Source organism: Carcharodon carcharias, chromosome 14 (assembly GCF_017639515.1).
Source record: "Carcharodon carcharias isolate sCarCar2 chromosome 14, sCarCar2.pri, whole genome shotgun sequence".
Classification (NCBI taxonomy): domain Eukaryota; kingdom Metazoa; phylum Chordata; class Chondrichthyes; order Lamniformes; family Lamnidae; genus Carcharodon; species Carcharodon carcharias.
Genome location: NC_054480.1, coordinates 2,010,268 through 2,023,273, shown reverse-complemented (window position 1 = coordinate 2,023,273; position 13,006 = coordinate 2,010,268). Strand labels below are relative to the sequence as shown.

The following is a 13,006-nucleotide window of genomic DNA, read 5'->3' as shown; positions in this document are numbered from 1 at the left end:
TCCTCAACATTGACTCTGGACCTCATGAAATCTCATGGCACCAGGTCAAACATGGGCAAGGAAACCTCCTGCTGATTACTATGCACTGCCCTCCCTCAATTGATGAATCAGTGCTCCGCCATGTTGAACACCACTAAGGGTGGCAAGGGGGACTTCAATGTCCATCACTAAGAGTGGCTCGGTAACAACATTAACTGACGGAACTGGCCAAGTCCTAAATGACATATCGGCTAGACTGGGTCTGTGACAGGTGGTGCAGGAAAAACATACTTGACCTCATCCTCACCAACCTGCCTGCCGCAGATGCATCTGTCCATGATAGTATTGGTAGGAGTGACCCCTGCACAGTCATTGTGGAGACAAAGTCATGCCTTCACGTTGAAGATTCCCCTCATCATGTTATGTAGCATACCACCGTGCTAAATGGGAGAGATTTTGAACAGGTCTAGCAACTCAAGACTGGGCCTCTATAAGGCGCTGTGCGCCATTAGCAGCAGCAGAATTGTACTCAAACACAATCTGTAACCTCATGGCCCGGCATATCCCCCACTCTACCATTACCATCAAGCCAGGGGATCAACACTAGTTCAATGAAGAGTGCAGGAGGGCATGCCAGGAGCAGCACCAAGCATACCTAAAAATGCAGTCTCAACCTGGTGAAGCTATAACATAGGACTACTTGCATGCCAAACAGCATAAGCAGCAAGTGATAGACAGACAGAGCCAAGCAATACCACAACGAAGAGATTAGATCTAAGCTCTGCAGTCCTGCCACATCCAGTCGTGAATGGTGGTGGGCAATTAAACAACTCACTGGAGGAGGCAGCTCCAGATATCCCCATCCTCAATGATGAAAGAGCCCAGTACATCAGTACAAAAGATAAGGCTGAAGCATTTGCCACAATCTTCAGCCTGAAGTGCTGAGCAGATGATCCATCTTGGCCTCCTCCGGAGATCCCCAGCATCACAGATGCCAGTCTTCAGCCCATTCGATTCACTCCATGTGATATCAAGAATCGGCTGAAGGCACTGGATAGTGCAAAGGCTACGCGCCCTGACAATACTCCGGCAATAGTACTGAAGACTTGTGCTCCAGAATTTGCCATGCCCATAGCCAAGCTGTTCCAGTACAGCTACAACACTGGTATCTACCTGGCAATGTGGAAAATTGCCCAGGTATGTCTAGTACACAAAAAAGCAGGGCAAATCCAACCCGGACAATTACTGCCCCATCAGTCTAATCTCGATTGTCAGTAAAGTAATGGAAAGGGTCATCAGCAGTGCTATCAAGTGGCATTTGCTTAGCAATAACCTGCTCCCTGATGCCCAGCTTGGGTTCCGCCAGGTCCACTCAGCTCCTGACCTTACTATAGCCTTAGTTGAAACATGGACAAAAGGCTGAACTCCCAAGGTGAGGTGAGAGTGACTGCCTTTGCCTTTAACATTCAGGGCAGCATTTGACAAGTGTGGCATCAAGGTGTCTGAGCAAAACTAGAGTCAATGGGAATCAGGGGGAAAACTCTGCTGGTTGGAGTCATACCTAGCACAAAGGAAGATGGTTGTGGTTGTTGGAGGTCAGTCATCTCAGCTCCAGGGCATCAATGCAGGAGTTCCTCAGGGTAGTGTCCTCGGCCGAACCACTTTCAGCTGCTTCATCAATGACCTTCCTTCCATCATAAGTTCAGAAGTGGGGATGTTCGCTGCACAATGTTCAGCACCATTCGCGACTCCTCAGATAGTGAAACAGTCCATGTCCAAATGCAGCAAGACCTAGACAATATCCAGGCTTGGGCTGACTATATCAATGACTTGGATTCAGGGATAGAAGGTACTATAGCTAAATTTGCAGATGACACCAAAATAGGTGGGAAAGTAAGTTGCAATGAAAAAATAAGAAATTTACAAATGGATATAGACAGGTTAGGTGAATGGGCTAAAATTTGGCAGTTGGAGTTTAAAGTGGATAAGTGTGAGGTTATCCATTTTGGTCGGAAGAATAAAAAGGCGACTTATTATTTAAATGCAGAGAAACTTCAGAATGCTTCATGCAGAGGGATCTGGGTGTCCTCATGTATGAATCGCTGGAAGTTAGTATGCAGGAACAGCTGGTAATAAAGAAGGCAAATGGAATTTTGGCATTTATTGCTAAAGGAATAGAGTATAAAAATAGGGAAGTGTTGTTGCAACTGCACAAGGCATTGATGAGACCGCACCTGGAGTATTGTGCACAGTTTTGGTCCCCTTACTTGAGGAAGGATGTAGTTGCACTGGAAGCGGTTCAGAGGTTCACTAGATTGATTCCAAGGATGTGGGGCTTGTCTTATGAGGAGAGAGAGAGCAGTTTAGGCCTATACTCCCTAGAGTTTAGAAGGATGAGAGATCTAATTGAGGTACATAAGATACTAAAGGGGATAGACAAAATAGATGTGGAGTGGATGTTTCCCCTTGTGGGGCACTCTAGAAGAGAGGCCATAGTTTTAGGTTAAGGGCTGGCAGATTTAAATCAGAGATGAGGAGGAATTACTCATCTCAAAGGGTCGTGAATCTGTGGAATTCATTACCTCAGAGTGCAGTGGATGCCAGGACGCTACATAAATTTAAGGAGATAAGAGTTTTAATTAATAATGGGTTGTAAGGTTATGGGGAGATGGTGGGAAATTGGAGTTGAGGCTGAAATGAGATCAGCCATGATTGTTTTGAATGGCAGGGCAGGCTCGAGGGGCTGAATTGCCTACTCCTGCCTAGTTATTATGACAAGTGGGAGTAATATTTGCATCACACAAATGTCAGGCAATGACCATCTCCAACAAGAAAGAATCCAACCATCACCCTTTGATGTTCAATAGCATTACCGTCACTGAATCCCCCACCAGAAACTGAACTGGAGTAGCCATATCAATACTGTGGCTACTGTGGCCACTATCAGCAGCAGAAGCAAGAGCAGCTCTGAGTGAAAACAACATGCAGAGAGAGTGAATAAAGAGTGGGGGAGAGAGACAGAGGCCCCCAAACGGTGATTCAAACCAAAACTGAAAAGAGTGATGTTACAGGAAAGCGGGCAGGTGATTGGCTGGTGAGTATTTCAGCTTTTAGCTTTGTTTTAGATTTAAATTAGCAGCTGAGTAACTATCACTTGTTGATTATTATTAAATTAGTAACTTAAGGATGGAGAAAATGAAATAAATAATAAAAGTAAAACAGCAAAAAAGAGCGAGAGCGATCGGCTGTATAAAGAACGGGAGCGGAGTTAACCTGTGAGGGAGCCGCTTCTCACCCAGATACTTGGCGGTGCTGGAATTTGAAAGGAATGACATTAGGACAAGGGGGACAGCTGATTGGTAAGTAGTATGTAAATTGTTTTTTTTTCCACTTTAAAAAGTGACATTACAGAAGGTAAGAGTCTCAGCATTTGCTTTATTAAAGAAAAACTAAATAGTTTTCTACTTGGCTTAAATTTAAGGAAATAGTCTTTTAATTAAAAACAAATAAAAAGTTTGGCAACAGAGCTCAGTCCCGTGCGTTGTACAGCCTTCTTAGACACTCCTCACTGTCTGGATGACCACATGTGCAGGAAGTGCCACTGCTTGAGCAACGGGTGTTGGAGCTTGAGCGTCAGCTGAAGACACAGTGGTGCACCCGCAAGGCTGAGGGTTACATGGATAGCACGTTTTTAGATAGTCACCCCACGGCTTAAGGAAGTGCAGTCAGAGAATGGGTGACCACCAGTCAGAAGAAGGGAGGCAGGCAGGTAGTCAGGAAAGTCCCAGAGTGCATCTCGCTCAAGAATCGTTTTTGCGGGTTGGAAAATGGTGAGAGTGAAGGTTCCTCTGGAGAGTGCAGCCAAAGCCAAGTTCACAGCATTGTGGGTGGCTCAGATGCACAAGGGGGAAGGAGTAAGAGTGTAAGAGCAATAGTGGCAGGAGACTCAATAGTGAGGGGAGCAGACAGGCGCTTCTGCAGCCTTAGGCGTGACTCCAGGATAGTGTGTTGCCTCCCCGATGCCAGGATCAAGGATGTCACAGTACTGCTGCAGGGCATTCTGAAGGGGGAGGGTGAACAGTCAGAGGTTGTGGTTTACATTGGTACTAATGACATAGGTAGAAAGAAGGATGAGGTCCTGCAACACGAATTTAGGGAGCTAGGTAGCAGACTAAAAAGCAGGAACTCAAAGGTTGTAATCTCTGGATTACTCCCTGTGCCCATGTGCTAGTAAGTATAGGAATAGGAGGATAGAGAGGATGAATGCGTGGCTGAAGAGATGGTGTAGGAGGGAGGGCTTTAGTTTCCTGGATCACTGGGTCTGTTTCTGGCGAAGGTGGGGCTTGTACAAGTCAGATGGGTTACACCTGAACTGAATGGGACCAACATCCTTGCGGGGAGGTTTGCTAGTGCTGTTTGAGGAGGGGGGGGGTTAAACTAACTTGCCAGGGGGATGGGATACAGAGTGGAGGTATGGTAGGGGGAGATGCACAGCCAAATATAGAAGAGAAACTAAGTCAGTCTGAAAGGCAGAGCAAATATAGACCAGTTAAGGCACAAGGGAATATTGCAAGGCTGGATTACATTTATTTTAACGCAAGGAATCTTACAAGTAAGGCAGATAAATTGAGGGTGTTGACTAACACATGGGAGGATGGAATTGTTGCTATCAGAGACATGGTTGAGCGAAGGGCAGGACTGGCAGCTCAATATTCCAGGGTATAGAAGGCGTTGGGGGGGGGAGCAGGTGTAAGAGGAGACGGTATTGCGCTATTGATCAAGGAGTCAATTACTGCAGTAAGGAAGGATGGTATCTTAAGAGGTTCCTCAGATGAGGCCATATGGGTAGAACCTAAAAACAAAAAGTGGGCAATTACTTTGCTGGGAGTGTACTACAGGCCTCCAAACAGTCAGGGGGAGATAGAGGAGCAGATGTGTAGGCAAAGCTCAGAGAAGCGTAAAACTAATAGGGTAATAATAGTAGGGGATTTCAACTTCCCCAATAATAACTCGGACAGTCTTAGTGTGAAAGCCTTACAGGTGGTGGAATTCGTAAAGTGCATCCAGGCGAGGTTTTTGAGACAGCATGTAGAAAGTCCTACAAGTGATGGGGCGGTATTGGCCCTAATCTTAGGGAATAAAGCTGGGCAATTGGTAGAAGTATCAGTGGGGAAACATTTCGGGGTTAGTAACCATAACTCAAAAGGGCAAAGATGTTCTGGAAATAAAGGTCCTGAATTGGGGGAAGGCCGATTTTAATATGATAAAGCAGGACCTGGCCAAAGTGGACTGGGAGCAGCTACTTGAAAGTCTACATCAGACAAATGGGAGTCATTCAAAAAGGAAATAATGAGTGTTCAGGGCCAACATGTTCCTATAAAGATGAAGGGTAGGACCAACAAATCCAGGGAATCCTGGATGTCATGGGATATAGAGGTTTGGAAAAGGTAAAAAAAAAAAAGAGGCTTATGGCAGAGAAAGAGGGCTAAAAACAGCAGAAGCCGTAGAGAAGTATAGAAAGTGTAGTGGGGTACTTAAAAAAAAATTAGGAGATCAAAGAGGGGGCATGAGAAAGCATTGGCGGGCAAGATAAAGGAAAATCCCAAGGCAATTCATAAATATATTAAGGGCAAGAGGATAACCAGGGAAAGAATAGGGCCTTTTACGGACCAAAGTGGCAATCTGTGTGTGGAGCCAGAGGACGTAGGTGAGGTTTTGAATCTGTGTTCACTGTGGAGAAGGATGACATAGGTGTAGAAATCAGGGAGGGGGACTGTAATATTCTTGAACAAATTAGCATTGAAAGGGAGGAGGTATTAGTGGGCTTAAAAGTGGATAAATCCCCAGGTCCAGATGAGATGTACCCTTGGCTGCAATGTGAGGCCCCAGGAGAGGTACCTGAGGACGGGAGGACAGTGAATGTGGTACCATTATTCAAGAAGGGTAGTATGGATAAACCAGGTAATTACAAGCCAGTGAGTCTAACATCAGTGGCAGGGAAACTATTGGAAAAAATTCTGAAAGAAGGATTAATCTTCACTTGGAGAGTGGAGAGACAGGAATTAATCAGAGATAGTCAGTATGTCTTTGTTAGGGGGAGATCATGTCTAACAAATTTGATTGAATTTTTCGAGGTGACTAATTGTGTAGATTAGGGTAGTGCAGCTGATGTAGTCTACGTGGACTTCAGTAAGGCTTTTGACAAGGCCCCGCTTGGGAGAATAGTCAAGAAGGTAAGAGCCCTTGGGATCCAGGGCAATTTGGAAAATTGGATCCAAAATTGGTTTAGTGGCAAGAGGCAGAGGGTGATGGTTGAAGGTTGTTTTTGCGATTGGAAGCCTGTGACAAGTGGTGTACCGCAGGGCTCAGTGCTAGAACCCTTGCTGTTTGTAGTCTACATTAATGATTTAGATGTGAATATAAGAGGTATGATCAGTAAGTTCGCAGATGACACAACAATTGATGGTGTCGTAAATAGTGAGGATGAAAGCCTTGGATTACAGGACGATATGGATGGGCTGGTAAGATGGGCAGAGCAGTAGCAAAAGAAATTTAATCCTGAGAAGTGTGAGGTGAGACATTTTGGGAGAACTAACAAGGCAAAGGAATACACAATGAATGGTAGGACCCTAGGAAGTACAGAGGATCAGAAGAACACTGGTGGACATGTCCATAGATCCCTGAAGGCAGCAGCACAGGTAGATAAGATGGTTAAGAAGGCATATGGCATACTTACCTTTATTAGCCGAGGCATAGAATACAAGACCAGGCAGGTTATGTTGGAGTTGTATAAAACACTAATTAGGCCACAGTTGGAGGAGTGTGTGCAGTTCTGGTCATCACAGGAAAGAGGTGATTGCACTGTAGAGGGTGCAGAGGAGATTCACCAGGATGCTGCCTGGGCTGGAGAGACTGGATAGGCTAGGGTTGTTGTCCTTAGAGCAGAGAAGGCTGAGAGGGGACCTGATAGAGGCATACGAAATTATAAGGGGCATAGATCGGGTAGATAGGAATAAACTTTTCCCCTTAGCGAAGGTGTCAATAACCAGGGGTCAGGAGGTTTAGAGGGGATTTGAGGAAAATTTTTTCATCCAGTGGGTGGTTGGAGTCTGGAACACACTGCCTGAGGGGATGGTAGAGGCAGGAACCCTCACAACAATCAAGAAGTATTTAGATGAGCACTTGAAACGCCATAGCATACAGGGCTACAGGCCAAGTGCTGGAAAATGGGATTAAAATAGATAGGTGCTTGATGGCCGGCATGGGCACAATGGGCTGAATGGCCTACTTTTGCGCTGTATAACTAAGAGCAGGTCAGAGGCTAGGAATCGTGCGACGAGTAACTCACCTCCTGACTCTCCAAAGCCCGTACACCGTCTACAAGGCACAAGTCAGGAGTGTGATGGAATAATCCCCACTTGCCTGGATGAGTGCAGCTCCCACAACACTCAAGAAGCTTGACACCGTCCAGGACAAAGCAGCCCACTTGATTGGCACCACATCCACAATCATTCACTCCCTCCACCACAAGCGCACAGTAGCAGCAGTGTGTACCATCTACAAGATACACTGCAGGAATTCACCAAGGCTCCTTCAACAGCACCTTCCAAATCCACGACCACTACCATCTGGAAGGACAAAGGCAGCAGATGGGAACACCACCACCATTGATGTTCCCCTCCAAGTCGTACAGCATCCTGACTTGGAAATATATCGCCGTTCCTTCACTGCTATTGGCTCAAAATCCTGGAACTCCCTCCCTAACAGCACTGTGGGTGTACCTACACCACATGGACTGCAGCATTCAAGAAGGCAGCTCACCACCACCTTCTCAACGGCAACTAGGGATGGGCAATAAATGCTGGTCCAGCCAGTGAAACCCACATCCTGTGAATGAATAAAAAAAAAGGTGAATCCTTGCTGAAGGTGTCTGAGAGAAAGTGTGGTTTGACAGAAGATTCCAAAGCAAGTTCTTGGACAGAGTTCAGTGAGATTGGATGGCTCAAGGCATGACAAGCTTCTGGGGGGAGTTGATGAGAGATCCATAGCATCTGGTTGAGGTGGTGTCTGACATTTGGTTTCAGAGTGTGTTGTGTCTGACCACAGGGTGCCAACTGGTTTACATGGACTGTGTACTTGCTGTGAACATTAAAGTATACAATAGCTTTTGTAACTTGTGTTATCCTTACAAATCTGTATTTAACTGTAAAGGTATAGTTGTGGGTGAAGGAGTATTGTAATATAGTTAATCTTTTCTTGTTTAATAAATGTTTTATGCTTTTGTTAAAAGTGCTTTAGATAACCCTGGTGGCCCTGTTCAGTAGCCCCATGTCTAAACAAAGAAAAAAAATTAGGATCTATCAAGCTGGGTTCCACCCTGGGATCAGGCTTGTCCAGTGGTAACCCCAGCTGGGATCTTAACATCGTGGAATGAATCAAATTAACTGAAGACCGGCATCTGTGATGCTGGGGACCTCTGGAGGTGCCCGAGATGAATCATCAACTCAGCACTTCTGGTTGAAGATTGTTGCAAATGCTGCAGCCTCAAGTTTTGCACTGAGGTCCTGGGTTCCCACATCACTGAGGATGGGCATATTTGTGGAGCCTCCTCCTCCAGTTAGTTGTTTAATTGTCCACCACCACTGGACATGGCAGGGCTGCAGAGCTTAGTTCTGACCCATTGGTTATGGGATTGCTGAGCTCCATATATTGCATACTGCTTCCACTGTTCGGCATGGAAGTAGTACTGCGTTGTAGCTTCACCAGGTTTACACCTCATTTTTAGATATGCCTGGTGCTGCTCCTGTGCTCTTCATTGAACTAGGGTTGATCCCCTGGCTTGGTGGTAATAGTAAAGTGTGATCTATGCGAGGCCATGAGTTTACAGATTGTGGCTGAATACAATTCTGCTGCTGCTGATGGCCCACATTGCCTCACGGATGCCCAGTTTTGAGCTGCCAGATCCATTTGAAATCGATCCCATTTAGCGTGATGGTTGTGCAACACAACATGATGGAGGGTACCCTCAATGTCAAGGCGGGACACTGTATCAGTTTTGAGTCGCTAGACCTGTTTGAAAGCTATCCCACCACTCAATATGATCATGGTTAATCTTCGGCTTTAACTCCACATTTCCACCCACTCCCCATTTCTTTTGCTTCCCTAAGACCAAAAATCTGACTGCCTTGGCCTCAAATATTTTCAATGATGGAGCATCCACGAACTTGTGGAGTAGAGAATTCCCAAGATTCACAACCATTTGAGTGAAGAAATTTCTCCTCATCTCAATCCTATATGATTGGCCCTTTATCCTGAGACTGTGCCTGTGTTCTAGATTTCCCAGCCAGGGGAAACAACCTCAGTGTTTATCCTTTCAAATTTCTTCAGAATCAGGATCTTGTAAAGCTCAATGAGAACACCTCTTTCTTCTAAACTCCAGAGTATAGGCCCAATTTACTCAACTTCTCATCAAAGGACAATCCAGGACTATTACTGAAACTGTGAAGAACACTCAATTAATCTTTACTTCTTGCATGGGACCTTTTAAAAAAAAACAAGCTGTTATTTTTCATCAATGCTGTAGGATGGACAATTCAGTTAAAATAAATTCACTTCAACTCTCTTGCATGTGCTGACTCATGGAGGACGCCCTGAAATGTCTCATTCTAACATTCTTTGCTCACATGCAAGTCTAGACAATGAGTTATTCAATCACGGACACAGGTCGAATCTTGTCCTCATCTGATGATTGTTCCCATTCACAGGGACCTTGAAGCATGTAGTGGAATCATATGAGAGCATTCAATCCCTAACACAGTGCCAATATATGTTCATCTTGTTTATCTATGACTAGAATACTCAGTACAGGTGGTGAGGCAGACCAATTGCTGTAAAACAGAAAATGTAAATAGGGCTAACATTTTGCAGGAGCAAACACAGGAACCAATGTGGTAAAACAAGATTATCCTTGTACTGACCTTTACGTCTATCTCACCATGACATTCCCTATTGCTCCCACCTTCCATGGAGTTCCAACTCAATTTCTCTTTGCCCTCACATTATTCTGTGGCTCTTCTTCTGCCTTCACCTAGACTTTCCAAACTGATAACTTAAGAAACAGGAGCAGGAGTTGGCCATACATCCTACTGAGTTTGCTCCACCATTCAATAAGAGCATGGCTGATCTTATCAACTCCACTTTTCTGCCCTATCCCGATATTTCCCTGTGCCTGAAGTGTTTTGTTCTCAGATTTGAATATTCTCAATGATTGAGCATCTGCAACCCTCAAGGGCAGAGGATCCTAAAGATGCACAACTCTACGTAAAGAAATTTCTCCTCACACCTCAGTTCTAAACGGCCGACTCCTTTTTTTGAGATTATGATCCCAGTTCCAGACCATCCAACCAGGGAAAACATACTCAAAGTTGGTTTGGCAGTGTAGGTGCTAAGAGGTAATACAGGCCATTCTACTCAATGTCTCCTCATAAGGAAACCCTCTCATCCCAAGAATCAATCTAGTAAACCTTTGCTGCACCCCTTTAAGGCAGAAATACCTGTCCTCATGAGACCAAAACTGTACACAGCACTCAACATGTGGAGTTTCATCAAGCCCTGTATCTCATCTTTTCTGAGACCAGCCTCCAATTACCTTGATTCCTTCCAATGTGATTCTTGACCACTTAACTACCCACCCTAGCCCCCATACTTGTCAACGTTATAAGTGTATCACTGCTCAAGAACCACCACTGCCCCTTTCAAAAATAATCATCATACCTTTCCTCAAAAAGCCCACCCTCTTGCATCAGTCCTCTTCAATTACCACACAATCTCTAATCTCCATTCCTTCTCAGTCTCCTAGCTTTATACCCAAACTCACCATTCAAATCCCTTCAGCCTGGGTTTGATCTTACTCAAGGCAAGAGGCTGCAATTGTTAAAGTCACAATGTGACTGTAGTGCATAATCTTTTCTACCTCTTAACCAGCCTGCAGCATCTGATACGATCGACCACATCCTCCTCCTCCATTGACTCTCCTCCACTCTGTTGAACTGCCCACAAGATGCTACTCTTACCTGCCTGAATTCAACCAGTGTGTCCCCAGCAATCGGTCCGCTTCCTGCTCTGGGGTCCTAAAAATCTGTCCTTGGCATCCCCCTCTTCCTCATCTACATGCTGTCACTTGGTGCCCTATTCAACCACACTTGAGGGTTGAAATGGACACCATAATCACTTTAGCTCAGCTTCATCACTCTACGACCACCTGTACCTCATCCTCACTGCTGCCAAAATTCTTATCTTCTGGACTAGATTTCTCCAGTATCTTCCATGCTGGTCTTCCATCCTCCATAAAATTCAACTTGAAGTGTCCCTATTGTGAACCACGCTGACTCCCTGACCCCAAGACACTGAATTTAAAATCAATGAATTCATCCTCAAAACCCTACACGACCTTCCCGACTCTATCATTGCAACCTCACCCAGGCCAATGACAAGTAATCGCTCAGGTGCTATTTTAATAGGACTAACATGCAAGATATGCATGCTGGTAAGACTACCGACAGGTGAAATATTCTTCAGTTTTGTTTTTGTGGCAAATGGGCAGGCATTAACAAATAGAGGTAACGAGTAGGTTAGACAAAGGAGAGCCAATGGATGTTATCTTCTTGGACTTCCAGAAGGCCTTTGTCAAGGTGCCGCACAGGAGGCTGCTCAGTAAGATAAGAGCCCATGGTGTTAGAGGCAAGGTACTAGCATGGATAGAAGATTGACAGTCTGGCAGGAGGCAGAGAGTGGGGACAAGGGGGTCCTTCTCAGGATGGCGGCCAGTGACTAGTGGAGTTCCGCAGGGGTCAGTGTTGGGAAAACTTTTCACTTTATACATTAATGATCTAGATGAAGGAACTGAGGGCATTCTGGCTAAGTTTGCAGATGATACAAAGATGGGTGGAGGGACGGGTAGTATTGAGGAGGCGGGGAGGCTGCAGAAGGATTTGGACAGGTTAGGAGAACAGGCAAAGAAGTGGCAGATGAAATACAATGTGGGGAAGTGTGAGGTCATGCACTTTGGTAGGAAGAATAAAGGCATAGACTATTTTCTAAATGGGGAGAGAATTCAGAAATCTGGAGTGCAAAGGGACTTGGGAGTCCTAGTCCAGGATTCTCTTAAGGTTAACTTGCAGGTTGAGTCGGTAGTTAGGAAGGCAAATGCAATGTTGGCATTTATTTCGAGAGGACTAGAATATAAAAGCAGTGATGTGCTGCTGAGGCTTTATAAGGCTCTGGTCAGACCACATTTAGAATATTGTGAGCAATTTTGGGCCCCGTATCTCAGGAAGGATGTGCTGGCCCTGGAGAGGGTCCAGAGGAGGTTCACGAGAATGATCCCAGGAATGAAAGGCTTAACATATGAGGAACGTTTGAGGACTCTGGGTCTATACTCGATGGAATTTAGAAGGACGAGGGGGATCTGTTTGAAACTTACAGAATACTGAAAGGCCTGGATAGAGTGGACATGGGGAAGATGTTTCCATTAGTAGGAGAGACTAGGACCCAAGGGCAGAGCCTTAGAGTAAAGGGAAGACCTTTTAGAACAGAGATGAGGAGAAACTTCTTTAGCCAGAGAGTGGTGAACCTATGGAATTCATTGCCACAGAAGGCTGTGGAGGCCAGGTCATTGAGTGTATTTAAGATGGAGATAGATAGGTTCTTGATTGGTAAGGGGATCAAAGGTTACGGGAAGAAAGGGGCTGAGAAACCTATCACCCATGATTGAATGGCTGAGCAGACTTGATGGGCCAAATGGCCTAATTGCTGCTCCTATGTCTTATGAACTCCGCAAAAATAAAACCCAAATAAAAACAACCTAATATGTAGCACTGTAATTTAGTCCAATTATGAATTTAGGATGAGTTTACTGTCAGTTGCAAAAAAAAAAGTATTTAATGACGTAAAAATCTATTTATTCCTTTCCGGATGTTTATACTGCTGGTACTTTTGCCCAGTAATAATCTTCATTTATTGGAAGAAA

The 13,006-nt window shown here is 45.0% G+C and overlaps 1 protein-coding gene across 9 annotated transcripts in view; it reads right to left on the bottom strand.

The window, feature by feature from the left end:
- Positions 1-13,006, bottom strand: part of rbl1 (retinoblastoma-like 1 (p107)) — a 119,697-nt gene that overhangs the window by 95,792 nt on the left and 10,899 nt on the right. Inside the window, exon 1 of one of the 9 annotated variants that reach the window (XM_041204575.1) lies at positions 9,442-9,471. The exons of the other annotated variants lie outside the window; for them this stretch is intronic. The gene's annotated coding sequence lies outside the window, so the exon portion shown is untranslated. Of the gene's footprint in view, positions 1-9,441; positions 9,472-13,006 lie in introns of those variants that run through there. 9 annotated transcript variants of the gene reach the window in all.